At 45.6% G+C, this 13288-nt stretch overlaps 1 pseudogene; it reads right to left on the bottom strand.

The window, feature by feature from the left end:
• Positions 1-935: 935 nt before the first annotated feature.
• Positions 936-1053, bottom strand: LOC124723378 (annotated as a pseudogene).
• Between the last annotated feature and the right edge of the window lie 12235 nt (positions 1054-13288).

Genomic DNA, 13288 nt, shown 5'->3' with positions numbered 1-13288 from the left:
AGTTGGCGCAGTGGTTTGGCGTTAATGGGCTATGGCACCAAATGACCGATCCAGGTGCCTTTGCCAGCAGCACGACATCGCCTTCAGCGCCTCTCCCGGACTCGTGACCATATCGGCTGGGCCCTAGAAGACTGGAAAACCGTGACCTGGTGAGATGAGTCCCGATTTCAGTTGATAAGAGTTGATGGTAGCGTTCGAGTGTGGCACATGCCCCGGACCCAAGTTGTCAACAAGGGACTGTGCAAACTGGTGGTGTCTCCATAATATTGCGAGCTGTGTTTGCTTGGAATTGACTGGGACAACTACATGTTCGGCTACTTCGAGACCATTTGCAGCCATTTATGGACGTCATGTTCGCAAACAACGATGGAACTTTTTATGGATGACAATGTGCTATGTCACCAAGCTACAATTATTCGCGATAGGTTTGAAGAACATTCTAGGCAATTCGAGAGAATGATTTTGCCACCCAGATCGCCCGACATGACTCCAGTCGAACATTTATAGGCCTTGATGGAATGGTCAGTTCATGCCAGAGCTGTCGTGGCGCCTTTACTTCTCTCTGTGTCTTCAGATTCGTATAAGCAATTATCCATTTTTAAAACTCGCGTTATCGTGGGAAAGCTGCTGCTAAAAAGCATAGAGAAAGCTGGACATGTAGGAGCAGGACTCGCGCTCTGAGGGTCCCGTACAAACTCAATTATGTGTATAAAAAAAACTAAAAATACTCCTCCCGAACAGTCCATGAAGGGCCAACGGTATCGACCGGTCGCCGTGTCATTGTCAACCCATAGGTGTCACTGGATGCGGATATGGAGGGGCGTGTGGTCAGCACACCGCCCTCCCAGCCGTACGTCAGATTACGAGACCGGAACCGCTACTTCTCAATCAAGTAGCTCCTCAGTTTGCCGCACAAGGGCTGAGTGCACCCCGCTTGCCAACAGCTCTCGGCAGACCGGATGGTCACCCGTCCAAGTGCTAGCCCAGCCCGACAGCGCCTAACTTCGGAGATCTGACGGGAACCGGTGTTACCACTGCGGCAAGGCCGTTGGCCAGTTATGTGTATAGCTAATAAAAATAATTTAGTGTGGCTGAACGACCTGGTGTAAGTCTTTCTATTGGAAGCCACTTCAACGACATGCGTGTCCCTAACCTATCCCAGTTATCCAACTGGGGAAATGGGGCCTGCAGTTTAATGTTGTATCTGAATCACGTGTTATTACTGGCGACTCCTCACATCGTTGTAAGGTGAAGGCTAGGTTAAAACTAAGACTGAAAAAACCGTTGTGTGCCCGCGATTCGATTACTCGACATCTCTGTTCCCAAGTACACGCTTTTTCCTGATTATTAAGTTTGCTAGTATCAGTATATGTGACATATATGGCTCTCTTTTGACTGCATTGCGTCAGGATCTTAAATACACTGACGGAAAAAATCGCAAAACCAAGAAGGAGTTGTGCGGCATAAACGAAAGTTGGAATACGTGTTTCTGTGTCTGAAAGATGATGTCCATTCAAATTTCGAGCAAGTCGCCTAAGGGTGGCACTAGTAGCGCCGCTATGAGGATGCAAATCGGGTTTGCTGTAAATACACGCTGTAACGATCGCGAGCGTTACTTACATTTGAGGATGGACATGGTGAGTTAATGCTAGTCAAAAATGCCTTTACGGCGAAAAAGATGCCATTATCAGCACCTCAATGCGTTGGCCGAGGTCGTGTAATAGGTCTACAAGAAGCTGAATTTTGCTTCAGCGATGTTGTAGAAATACTTTCTAACTTTCTGCGTGGTGTCTGTTTGTTCTAAGTCGTGTCTCCCCACCACTTTCGCGCAACGACTCAATGAGCGTGTTTTTTAGGGAACTGACTAGTTTGAACCTGGGACCTGTTGCTGGTAAGGAGACGACAGACCACACATGACATGTAGAGTTCAGAAGAGTTCAGTGAGACTAACGATGATATAATCAAATACTTAATGATTTCAGCGTCAGCTCCACTGCACTCCCTTGTAAAAGAATCTTAATACTAACTAAATTTAGTGGAAGGGGTTCAAGGCTTTCCTATTTTTAGTTAGCTGGTAAAATAACGTCGAAAAAGCCGTTAAGTTTACCATTGGAATTTTTATTCTACTCACAAAACATTGTTTATAAATTCCACTATTGATACAAGGAAATATTTTAACACATGATGATAAAAACCAACCGCGTTCAACAAAAATGTGAACGAATATTCCCTGAATGGGTTTCCATTTCTACAATGGATCGAAGGATGACCTATGCCATATCACATCTATAATCTAGATTTAAATTAAGTTTCATAAAAGAGAAAACAATAAAAAATGGTCCACAGTGACCCTCAGTTATCTTTAATTACTTATTTAACTTGTCGTAAATTACAGTGGCTGATGTGGCTTCTTAATAATTATATAACAGAAAAATCATCGTGTTTCAGATTTTAACTTCAAGTAGCAAATGTGAATACCATGAGCTTTAATTGACGATCGACACTAGTATTACGCGAAAAGGGGATGTAACAGATGAGACTTCTGCAGTTCTGAGTGAAGCCTTATGCGCTCTTATACGGCATCGCGTGCGTTCATTACCTTGTCGGTGGTTAGTCAGCGTCAGGGGGCGGCGGGCGGCGGGCGGCGCAGCTCCACACACCTCGCCATATCGAAAGCAACTCTCCCTAACTTCTCTTTAGTACAATTTACTAAAGTGGGTCTAAGAAAAAGATATCTGGCTGTGTTTTCAACTGACCAATCAGGGTCTCATTGTTAACCTTAAGCTCCGCCTACAAAAATTCTGTCTATCCAATGAGAAACGTTATACTTTTCGTGGTGGGGCAATGTTTTTAATGTTTGCTACGTAACAGAGACGAGTATAGTCTCACGCTAAAACTTACAGCTGGTGTGGCCCTTTTAGTGTGATCGTAAGATCTATACTGTTCTTCTGGAGGTCTCTATCTTTTAACATGGGCTGGGGGCTGCTCTTGGCGATCGGCCAGCGATGTGGGTGTCCGTCCCTTATCGTAGGGCCTTCTAGCTTACACGGCTCTGATCTCGGCTTCTGTTCTCGTTTCTCCCCTCGGAACTGCGTCTGTTTCACGGTGGGAAGGTATGACATGCATTTAGACGTTCTTGTGTTAGTCTGTGGTATTCCATTTGCTCACTCGTTGATCGTATTACTTTGGTTAATTTAATATCAGGATTTATTCGGAGCTGTGTGACATACTGCCGGATTTGCTATCATGTCAGGGTTTTCATGGAAGGTGTTGGATTTGCCTGACACCTTACAACTTGACAAGAAGGGAGCCACTGTACATGACTGCAGGCAGCGGCGGTCACGAGAATGACAGCTCACAAGAAGACTGGGCTACGCATTGAAACTTTGCGAAGCCGAGAGGGAAGGCCATCATGTTCGGTGTATGGCTCTGGCACATCGTACTACCTCTGCAGTAGCAGTTTGAGCGGCAGTTAACACCGCAGTGATACAACGAACTGTTACAAATAGTTTACCTCAAGGACAGCTCCGAGCCAGTCTCACTGTAGCGCTGACGCCAGACGCACTGACCCCAAACCACCGCCATTTGCGAACTCTGTGGTGTCAAGCGAGAGCTCAATGGAGATCTGGAGGTCTGTTGAGTTTTCCGATGAAAGCTGGCCCTGCCTCGGTGCCAGTGATAGCCATGTGTTGGTTAGAAGGAGGCCAGTTGAGCGCCGGCAACCAACCTGACTGCGTGTAAGACACACAGGCCCTACACCTGCAGTTATCGTCTGGGGTGCGATTTCGTATGACAAAAGGAGCACTCTCTTGGTTATCCCACGCACAGTAACTGCAAATTTGTACGTTAGATTGGTGATTCGACCAGTTTTGCTGCCGACCGGTGTGGCCGTGCGGTTCTAGGCGCATAAGTCTGGAACCGCGTGACCGCTACGGTCGCAGGTTCGAATCCTGCCTCGGGCATGGATGTGTGTGATGTCCTTAGGTTAGTTAGGTTCAAGTAGTTCTAAGTTCTAGGGGACTGATAACCACAGAAGTTAAGTTCCATAGTGCACAGAGCCGTTTTTTTGACTCACTTTTGCTGCCATTTGCGAACAGCATTGCAGCAGGTGTTTTCCAACAGGTTAATGTTCGCCCACATATCGACGTTGTAGCGCAACTTGCTGCCTTGGCCTGTTCGATCACCAGATCTGACTCCAACCGAGCGCATATGGAACAACACCGTACGACAGCTCCAGAGTCATGCACAAACAGCATTAACCGTTCCTGTATTAACCGACCAAGTGCTACAGGCGTGGAATTCCATCTCCCAATCTGATATCCGGCACCAGCACCACACAATGCATGCAAGTTTGCATGCTTACGTTCAACATTCTGGATGTTACGCCGATTATTAATGGACCAGCATTTCTAACTTGCAGTGTCTTATCTCGCGCTTACGTTAACTGTCGAAGCTGCGTTGGTAAAGTACCGGAACTTCAAGCGCTGATAGAAAGCACCGAAGCTGAAATCGTTATAGGTACAGAAAGCTGGCTTAAGCCAGAGATAAATTCTGCCGAAATTTTTACAAAGGTACACACGGTGTTTAGAAAGGATAGATTGCATGCAACCGGTGGTGGAGTGTTCATCGCAGTTAGTAGTAGTTTATCCTGTAGTGAAGTAGAAGTGGATAGTTCCTGTGAATTATTATGGGTGGAGGTTACACTAAACAACCGAACTAGGTTAATAATTGGCTCCTTTTACCGACCTCCCGACTCAGCAGCATTAGTGGCAGAACAACTGAGAGAAAATTTGGAATACATTTCACATAAATTTTCTCAGCATGTTATAGTCTTAGGTGGAGATTTCAATTTACCAGATATAGACTGGGACACTCAGATGTTTAGGACGGGTGGTAGGGACAGAGCAGCGAGTGACATTATACTGAGTGCACTATCCGAAAATTACCTCGAGCAATTAAACAGAGAACCGACTCGTGGAGATAACATCTTGGACCTACTGATAACAAACAGACCCGAACTTTTCGAATCTGTATGTACAGAACAGGGAATCAGTGATCATAAGGCCGTTGCAGCATCCCTGAATATGGAAGTTAATAGGAATATAAAAAAAGGGAGGAAGGTTTATCTGTTTAGCAAGAGTAATAGAAGGCAGATTTCAGACTACCTAACAGATCAAAACGAAAATTTCTGTTCCGACACTGACAATGTTGAGTGTTTATGGAAAAAGTTCAAGGCAATCGTAAAATGCGTTTTAGACAGGTACGTGCCGAGTAAAACTGTGAGGGACGGGAAAAACCCACCGTGGTACAACAACAAAGTTAGGAAACTACTGCGAAAGCAAAGAGAGCTCCACTCCAAGTTTAAACGCAGCCAAAACCTCTCAGACAAACTGAAGCTAAACGATGTCAAAGTTAGCGTAAGGAGGGCTATGCGTGAAGCGTTCATTGAATTCGAAAGTAAAATTCTATGTACCGACTTGACAGAAAATCCTAGGAAGTTCTGGTCTTACGTTAAATCAGTAAGTGGCTCGAAACAGCATATCCAGACACTACGGGATGATGATGGCATTGAAACAGAGGATGACACGCGTAAAGCTGAAATACTAAACACCTTTCTCCAAAGCTGTTTCACAGAGGAAGACCGCACTGCAGTTCCTTCTCTAAATCCTCGCACAAACGAAAAAATGGCTGACATCGAAATAAGTGTCCAAGGAATAGAAAAGCAACTGGAATCACTCAATAGAGGAAAGTCCACTGGACCTGACGGGATACCAATTCGATTCTACACAGAGTACGCGAAAGAACTTGCCCCCCTTCTAACAGCCGTGTACCGCAAGTCTCTAGAGGAACGGAGGGTTCCAAATGATTGGAAAAGAGCACAGGTAGTCCCAGTCTTCAAGAAGGGTCGTCGAGCAGATGCGCAAAACTATAGACCTATATCTCTTACGTCGATCTCTTGTAGAATTTTAGAACATGTTTTTTGCTCGCGTATCATGTCATTTCTGGAAACCCAGAATCTACTATGTAGGAATCAACATGGATTCCGGAAACAGCGATCGTGTGAGACCCAACTCGCTTTATTTGTTCATGAGACCCAGAAAATATTAGATACAGGCTCCCAGGTAGATGCTATTTTTCTTGACTTCCGGAAGGCGTTCGATACAGTTCCGCACTGTCGCCTGATAAACAAAGTAAGAGCCTACGGAATATCAGACCAGCTGTGTGGCTGGATTGAAGAGTTTTTAGCAAACAGAACACAGCATGTTGTTATCAATGGAGAGACGTCTACAGACGTTAAAGTAACCTCTGGCGTGCCACAGGGGAGTGTTATGGGACCATTGCTTTTCACAATATATATAAATGACTTAGTAGATAGTGTCGGAAGTTCCATGCGGCTTTTCGCGGATGATGCTGTAGTATACAGAGAAGTTGCTGCATTAGAAAATTGTAGCGAAATACAGGAAGATCTGCAGCGGATAGGCACTTGGTGCAGGGAGTGGCAACTGACCCTTAACATAGACAAATGTAATATATTGCGAATACATAGAAAGAAGGATCCTTTATTGTATGATTATATGATAGCGGAACAAACACTGGTAGCAGTTACTTCTGTAAAATATCTGGGAGTATGCGTACGGAACGATTTGAAGTGGAATGATCATATAAAACTAATTGTTGGTAAGGCGGGTACCAGGTTGAGATTCATTGGGAGAGTGCTTAGAAAATGTAGTCCATCAACAAAGGAGGTGGCTTACAAAACACTCGTTCGACCTATACTTGAGTGTTGCTCATCAGTGTGGGATCCGTACCAGGTCGGGTTGACGGAGGAGATAGAGAAGATCCAAAGAAGAGCGGCGCGTTTCGTCACTGGGTTATTTGGTAACCGTGATAGCGTTACGGAGATGTTTAATAAACTCAAGTGGCAGACTCTGCAAGAGAGGCGCTCTGCATCGCGGTGTAGCTTGCTCGCCAGGTTTCGAGAGGGTGCGTTTCTGGATGAGGTATCGAATATATTGCTTCCCCCTACTTATACTTCCCGAGGAGATCACGAATGTAAAATTAGAGAGATTAGAGCGCGCACGGAGGCTTTCAGACAGTCGTTCTTCCCGCGAACCATACGCGACTGGAACAGGAAAGGGAGGTAATGACAGTGGCACGTAAAGTGCCCTCCGCCACACACCGTTGGGTGGCTTGCGGAGTATCAATGTAGATGTAGATGTAGATGTAGATCTTGCAATGTTAATCACTTAAGCTACCTAGACAAGTGTATTCCTGAAATTTCATTACACTACGTTAATTATTTTTTGGTGACGCGGTTTTTCTTCCGTCAGTGTATTTCACACCGACAATGGACTATAGACCTTAGTATGTTTCGTAAATTTCAACATGATCTCTACCTGTTCCTGGGAAAAAGGGGGGTCTTAACATTCGCACAGATAGACAACAAAGTGATCCTATAAGGATTCTGTTCTTACCAACTGAGGTCAGGAACCATATAAATTATGCTTTTGATTAGTGAGATTGTGATGCAAAGGTAGAATTGTATAAATGGAGTTGCACCTACAATATGAACAGCTGCAGCTCTATACAAGAAGTCCAATAAGAAAATGAAGCATTGGTAGACTTCTGTGAGAACACAGGGTAGTTACAATTAACCTTTCGATACTTGAGAAGATCCCCTCGAGAAACGAGTAGGACAAAGAACCTTTGTGGACACATTTGTAAGGACATGCGAAAGAGAAAGAACGTATAAACTACTGAAAGAAACACATTTTAATTTCCACATGAGAGGGTAACATTAGTTAATTGTATACCATGTTTACGTTCCAACTTTCACTCTTTGCTCAATGTGACGGCCATCCGCCAGCGTGACAGCCTTGAACCATACTAGACGATGCTCAACTGCTGCCCAAAGCCAACGAGAAAGACAGGCTGCGGCGCGTACGTCGCGAAGGTAGGTCTGCGCTCGCTCGCTCGCTCAACTCGACATACAAACTACGTTTCTACACCTGTTAACTCATAACTAGGTGCCTACGTACAAACGAGGATTGCACCTTCTACAGGAATCAGCTCTTGTGGAATCTTACTGTTATTAGTCCTACAATGATCGGAAGTCCATAGGCCTACTTATAATATGTTACGGCTTTACTGGGGTACAACAAAATTAAAATGATACCAAAATGATTATCAGTTGCACAAGGCACCACTTCATGTAGAAAGGAGGACTGTTAAGCAGGAGAGATTAAATGCTACAAAAAAGCCGTTATACCATTTAAATCGAGTATTGAGCTTAAATTAAATTATGTTGTAATACTGTTAAGCAGTAAGACTACATAATAGCAGATTCCAGTGGAAGATGTAATTCTCGTTAGTACTTACATGCCAAGCTGCGAGTTAACAGGTTTAGAAACGCATTTTGTCTGCCGAGCTGAGCGAGTGAGTGAGTTCAGGCCTCCCTTCGTGACGTACGCGTCGCGGCCAGTCTTTCTCGTGGGCCTTGACTGCTGCCCGAATCATCTCAGGTGGACCATGAAATGTTCAGCTGTCGTAACACAGCTCGTGCACTGCGTCAAGATCGCAGACTGCGTCCAGCAATCTCAGCAATGACAACATTAACTTCTTCTACACTGAAGCGCAAAAGAAACTGGTATAGGCATGTATATTCAAATACAGAGATATGTGCCGGCCGCGGTGGTCTCGCGGTTCTAGGCGCGCAGTCCGGAACCGTGCGACTGCTACGGTCGCAGGTTCGAATCCTGCCTCGGGCATGGATGTGTGTGATGTCCTTAGGTTAGTTAGGTTTAAGTAGTTCTAAGTTCTAGGGGACTGATGACCACAGCAGTTGAGTCCCATAGTGCTCAGAGCCATTTGAACCATTTGAACACAGATATGTAAACAAGCAGAATACGGCGCTGCGGTCGGCAACGCCTGTATAAGACAACAAGTGTCTGGCGCAGTTGTTCGATCGGTTATTGTTGCTACAAGGGCAGGTTATCAAGATTTAAGTGAGTGTGAACGTAGTGTTATAGTCGGCGCACGAGCGATGGGACACAGCATCTCCGAGGTAGCGATGAAGTGGGGATTTTCCCGTACAACCAATTCAAGATTGTACCGTGAATATCAGAAACCCGGTAAAGCATCAAATCTCCGACATCGCTGCAGCCTGAAAAAGATCCTGCAAGAACGGGACCAACGACTACTGAAGATAATCGTTCAACGTGACAGAAGTGCAGCCCTTCCGCAAATTGCTGCAGATTTCAGTACTGGGCCCTCAATGAATGTCAGCGTGCGAACCATTCAAGGAAACATCACCGATATGGGTTTTCGGATCCGAAGGCCCACTCGTGTACCCTTGATGATTGCACGACACAAAGCTTTACGTCTCGCCTGGGTCCGTCAACACTGCCATTGGACTGTTGATGACTCGAAACATGTTGTCTTGTTGGACGAGTCTCGTTTCAAATTGTATCGAGCGGATGGACGTGTACGGGTATGCAGACAACCTCATGAATCCATGGACCCTGCATGTCAGCAGGGAACTGTTCAAGCTGGAATGATGTGGGGCGTGTGCAGTTGGAGTGATATCTCCCAGCCCTGCAGGATTCATGGTGTGTTTCCTCCAGCCCTACTTCAGATATTATTTGAGTCCATGCCACGTCGTGTTGCGACACTTCTGGGTGCTCGCGGGGGCACTACACGTTATTAGTCAGGTGTACCAGTTTCTTTGGCTCTTCAGTGTATAATTTGTGGCGCAATTGGCCTCTCCCAGGAGCAGTTTCCAAATATCCTGTTAATTCTAACTACCGAATAATGTTCTTCAAACTCGCTGAGAAAAGTGTACTTCACTTATTCCTTTAATGCGTCAATACTCGCGATGAGTAGCAGCACTATGGCTGTTGTTTTGATAAAGCAGCTTTACGAGTAAAGCTCTGCTCAGCTTGTCCAGACCCATATTAACTGCCTGCAGCTCTAATGCACGCTGATGCTTATGTTTCAATCCTACGTCGCCGTACAAGTACCGGCACCAAACGACAACTGATATCACTAAGAACGGAAACCCTGCAGGGCACAGTCTGAACATTATTCCTGTAAAGTTGGGTACCCATACAGTAAATAGTTTTCCGTTTGCACAGGCTCAAGTAGGGAAAGTTTAATTATAACCACGCTGTACTTAAATCTCCCAGCGAATTGGAACGTTTCATCAAAAATCTGACTTGAGTATTCGCTACATCTACATCTACATACATTCTCCACAATCCACAATACGGTGCGTGGCGAAGGGTACCTCGTACCACAACTAGCATCTTCTCTCCCTGTTCCACTCCCAATGAGAACGAGGGAAAAATGACTGCCTATATGCCTCTGTACGAGCCCTAATCTCTCTTATCTTATCTTTGTGGTCTTTCCGCGAAATATAACTTGGCGGCAGTGAAACTGTACTGCAGTCAGCCTCAAATGCTGGTTCTCTAAATTTCCTCAGTAGCGACTCACGAAAAGAACGCCTCCTTTCCTCCAGAGATTCCCACCCGAGTTCCTGAAGCATTTCCGTAACACTCGCGTGATGATCAAACCTACCAGTAACAAATCTAGCAGCCCGCCTCTGAATTGCTTCTATGTCCTCCCTCAATACGACCTGATAGGGATCCCAAACGCTCGAGCAGTACTCAAGGATAGGTCGTATTAGTGTTTTATAAGCGGTCTCTTTTACAGATGAAACACATCTTCCCAAAATTCTACCAATGAACCGAGGACGACTATCCACCATCCCCACAACTTACGATTTACCCTTTACTATGTTTAGGAATTATGTTTAGGTAGATTGAAATAAATAAAGTTTATTATAAAGAATATTGCAGCCAATAATCTATAGAACTCGTGTTCTTTTGCTCCACCCTGCCTTCGGCACAATACACGTCGCATTTGCGGCTGAAAGAGATGTTTGTGGTGTTAGTGTTCGCGAGAGGGTCGCCCATACTCGGTTTATTCGCTATAAACGCGGCCATATTTAATTGTATGCCGTAACTACCGGGAGTAATTGCCGAGGATCCCGAGTGGGTAGTAACCGGCTTTCCGAAGTGCGTCTTCGCAAATGACGTCGGCCGCTTATTATGTGTGGCAGTAACAGCGCTGCTCAGGGCCGCGTTACGTCTCGTTTGCGGCAGCAACAGTCGATACCCAGAGGGCCCGCGGTCGCAGTACAACACACAGTCCGCACCTGCAGCCTATTCGCAGTCTCCGCATATAATTCCTCGTCTTTGACTTAATCCAAATTATTCTATGCCTAAAATTCCTTTCTTTGTTTCTTCCTTCCTCTCTCACGTCACTTTGTTTACGCCCTTTCCTGATTTCGTCCAAGAGCCTCCCCAGGGTTGAAGCTAGGAAGGAGAACAGCTCATGTTATCTGTTCGGTGAATAGTGAAATAGTTTCAAGATTCCATGGCAGCTCTTCATCCATGTGCTGCTAGTCAATACTACGTTTTCTGGTTCTCTTCTAGCTGAAGCTGAAAAGATACATCAGTCTATTAGGAGGAGGAGGAGGAGGAGATTAGTGTTTAACGTACCGTCGACAACGAGGTCGCAAGACCGCTACGGTCGGAGGTTCGAATCCTGCCTCGGGCATGGATGTTTGTGATGTCCTTAGGTTAGTTAGGTTTAACTAGTTCTAAGTTCTAGGGGACTAATGACCTCAGCAGTTGAGTCTCATAGTGCTCAGAGCCATTTGAACCATTTGAACAACAAGGTCATTAGAGACGGAGCGCAAGCTCTGGTGAGGGAAGGATGGGGAAGGAAATCGGCCGTGCCCTGTCAAAGGAACCATCCCGGCATTTGCCTGAAGCGATTTAGGGAAATCACGGGAAACCTAAATCAGGATGGCCGGAGACGGGATTGAATCGTCGTACTCCAGAATGCGAGTCCAGTGTGCTAACCATTGCGCCACCTCGCTCGGTTCAGTCTATTAGGGGGAAGATCCAAGTTTGGTTAGTGAAGTTCTTTTCTGGGGAGGGGGGGGAGGAGTGGATTGCCCTCCCATGCCCCTCATCTCGTTCAAAAGTTTTTGTCTTGCCATTCGTGTCAATGCCTTCCGCCATTACTCCAAAAAAGGAGATTAACTGTTCGTGAGAGTTTATATCAGGAGCCTCTCATATTTGCTGGGCAACTTCCTTACCGCAGTGCATACACCGGTTCCCGTGGGATCACCGAAGTTAAGCGCTGTCGGGCGTAGTCGGCACTTGGATGGGTGACCATCCAGGCTGCCATGCGCTGTTGCCATTTTTCGGGTTCACTCAGCCTCGTGATGCCAATTGAGGAGCTACTCGACCAAATAGTAGCGGCCTCGGTCAAGAACACATCATAACGACCGGGAGAGCGGTGTGCTGACCCCACGCCCCTCCTATCCGCATCCTCCACGGAGGATGACACGGCGGTCGGATGGTCCCGGTAGGCCACTCGTGGCCTGAAGACGGAGTGCTTTTTTTCTCATATTTGCTGATTCCTAATAGTTCATCGTTCATTACGTACAGAAAGAGAGAAAGAAAGAGGCTTGTGGCATTGTTGCCCGAGAGACTCTGTGTGGCAGATTCAGCCACTTAAATGGAAGACGTTTTCGTTCCCTACGATGAATGGTCGCTTTTCTCTCGGATTGAGAGAATTGTCTCTCAAAGTGTATCTGTTGAATGTAGCTGAATGAAATTGATCTGTGAGTTTCTTCGACATGATCCTCCAGCACTACATATCAGAATCTACACCATAAAAAATGGAGTGTTAGTATAGGAAGGCTATAACATGTTTCGCACTTTGACAAATGCTTACTAAAATCTCCACTATGTTCCAAGAACTGCTTGAGGTGGGACATTTACTTTTGTATTTTGCTTTTCTGTGGCCAACTTTTTTGGCAGTTGATACGCAACAGCATCCTTCATCTCCTAGTCAGTTGGAAATCGTTTTCTGTCCGTATTCTTCTTCGGATTGGTGAACTGAGATACTAGATCAGGAATATGGGTAGGGAGGTTGGGGATACATCCCCTAAAACAACTGTATTATTTGTTGCTGTTTGGTGACCTGAATTATCGTGTAACAAACAAACTCCCTCCGACAGTCGCCCTCTTGTTTCGAATGGTTCGACGAAGCTTCTTGAGGATCACGCAGTATCTGTCGGCATTTATCGATTAACTTGAGTGGAACAGTGAAGCCATAGATGTAAAAGAAGCTGTAATTTCCATACGTGCAAAGGAAACGTGGTACCAGAGAAGTGGATTAAGTAACTAACTAGGTAGAATTTATACAGATC

Source organism: Schistocerca piceifrons, chromosome X (genome assembly GCF_021461385.2).
Source record: "Schistocerca piceifrons isolate TAMUIC-IGC-003096 chromosome X, iqSchPice1.1, whole genome shotgun sequence".
NCBI lineage: Eukaryota > Metazoa > Arthropoda > Insecta > Orthoptera > Acrididae > Schistocerca > Schistocerca piceifrons.
This window is presented reverse-complemented; position numbering and strand designations above follow the sequence as displayed.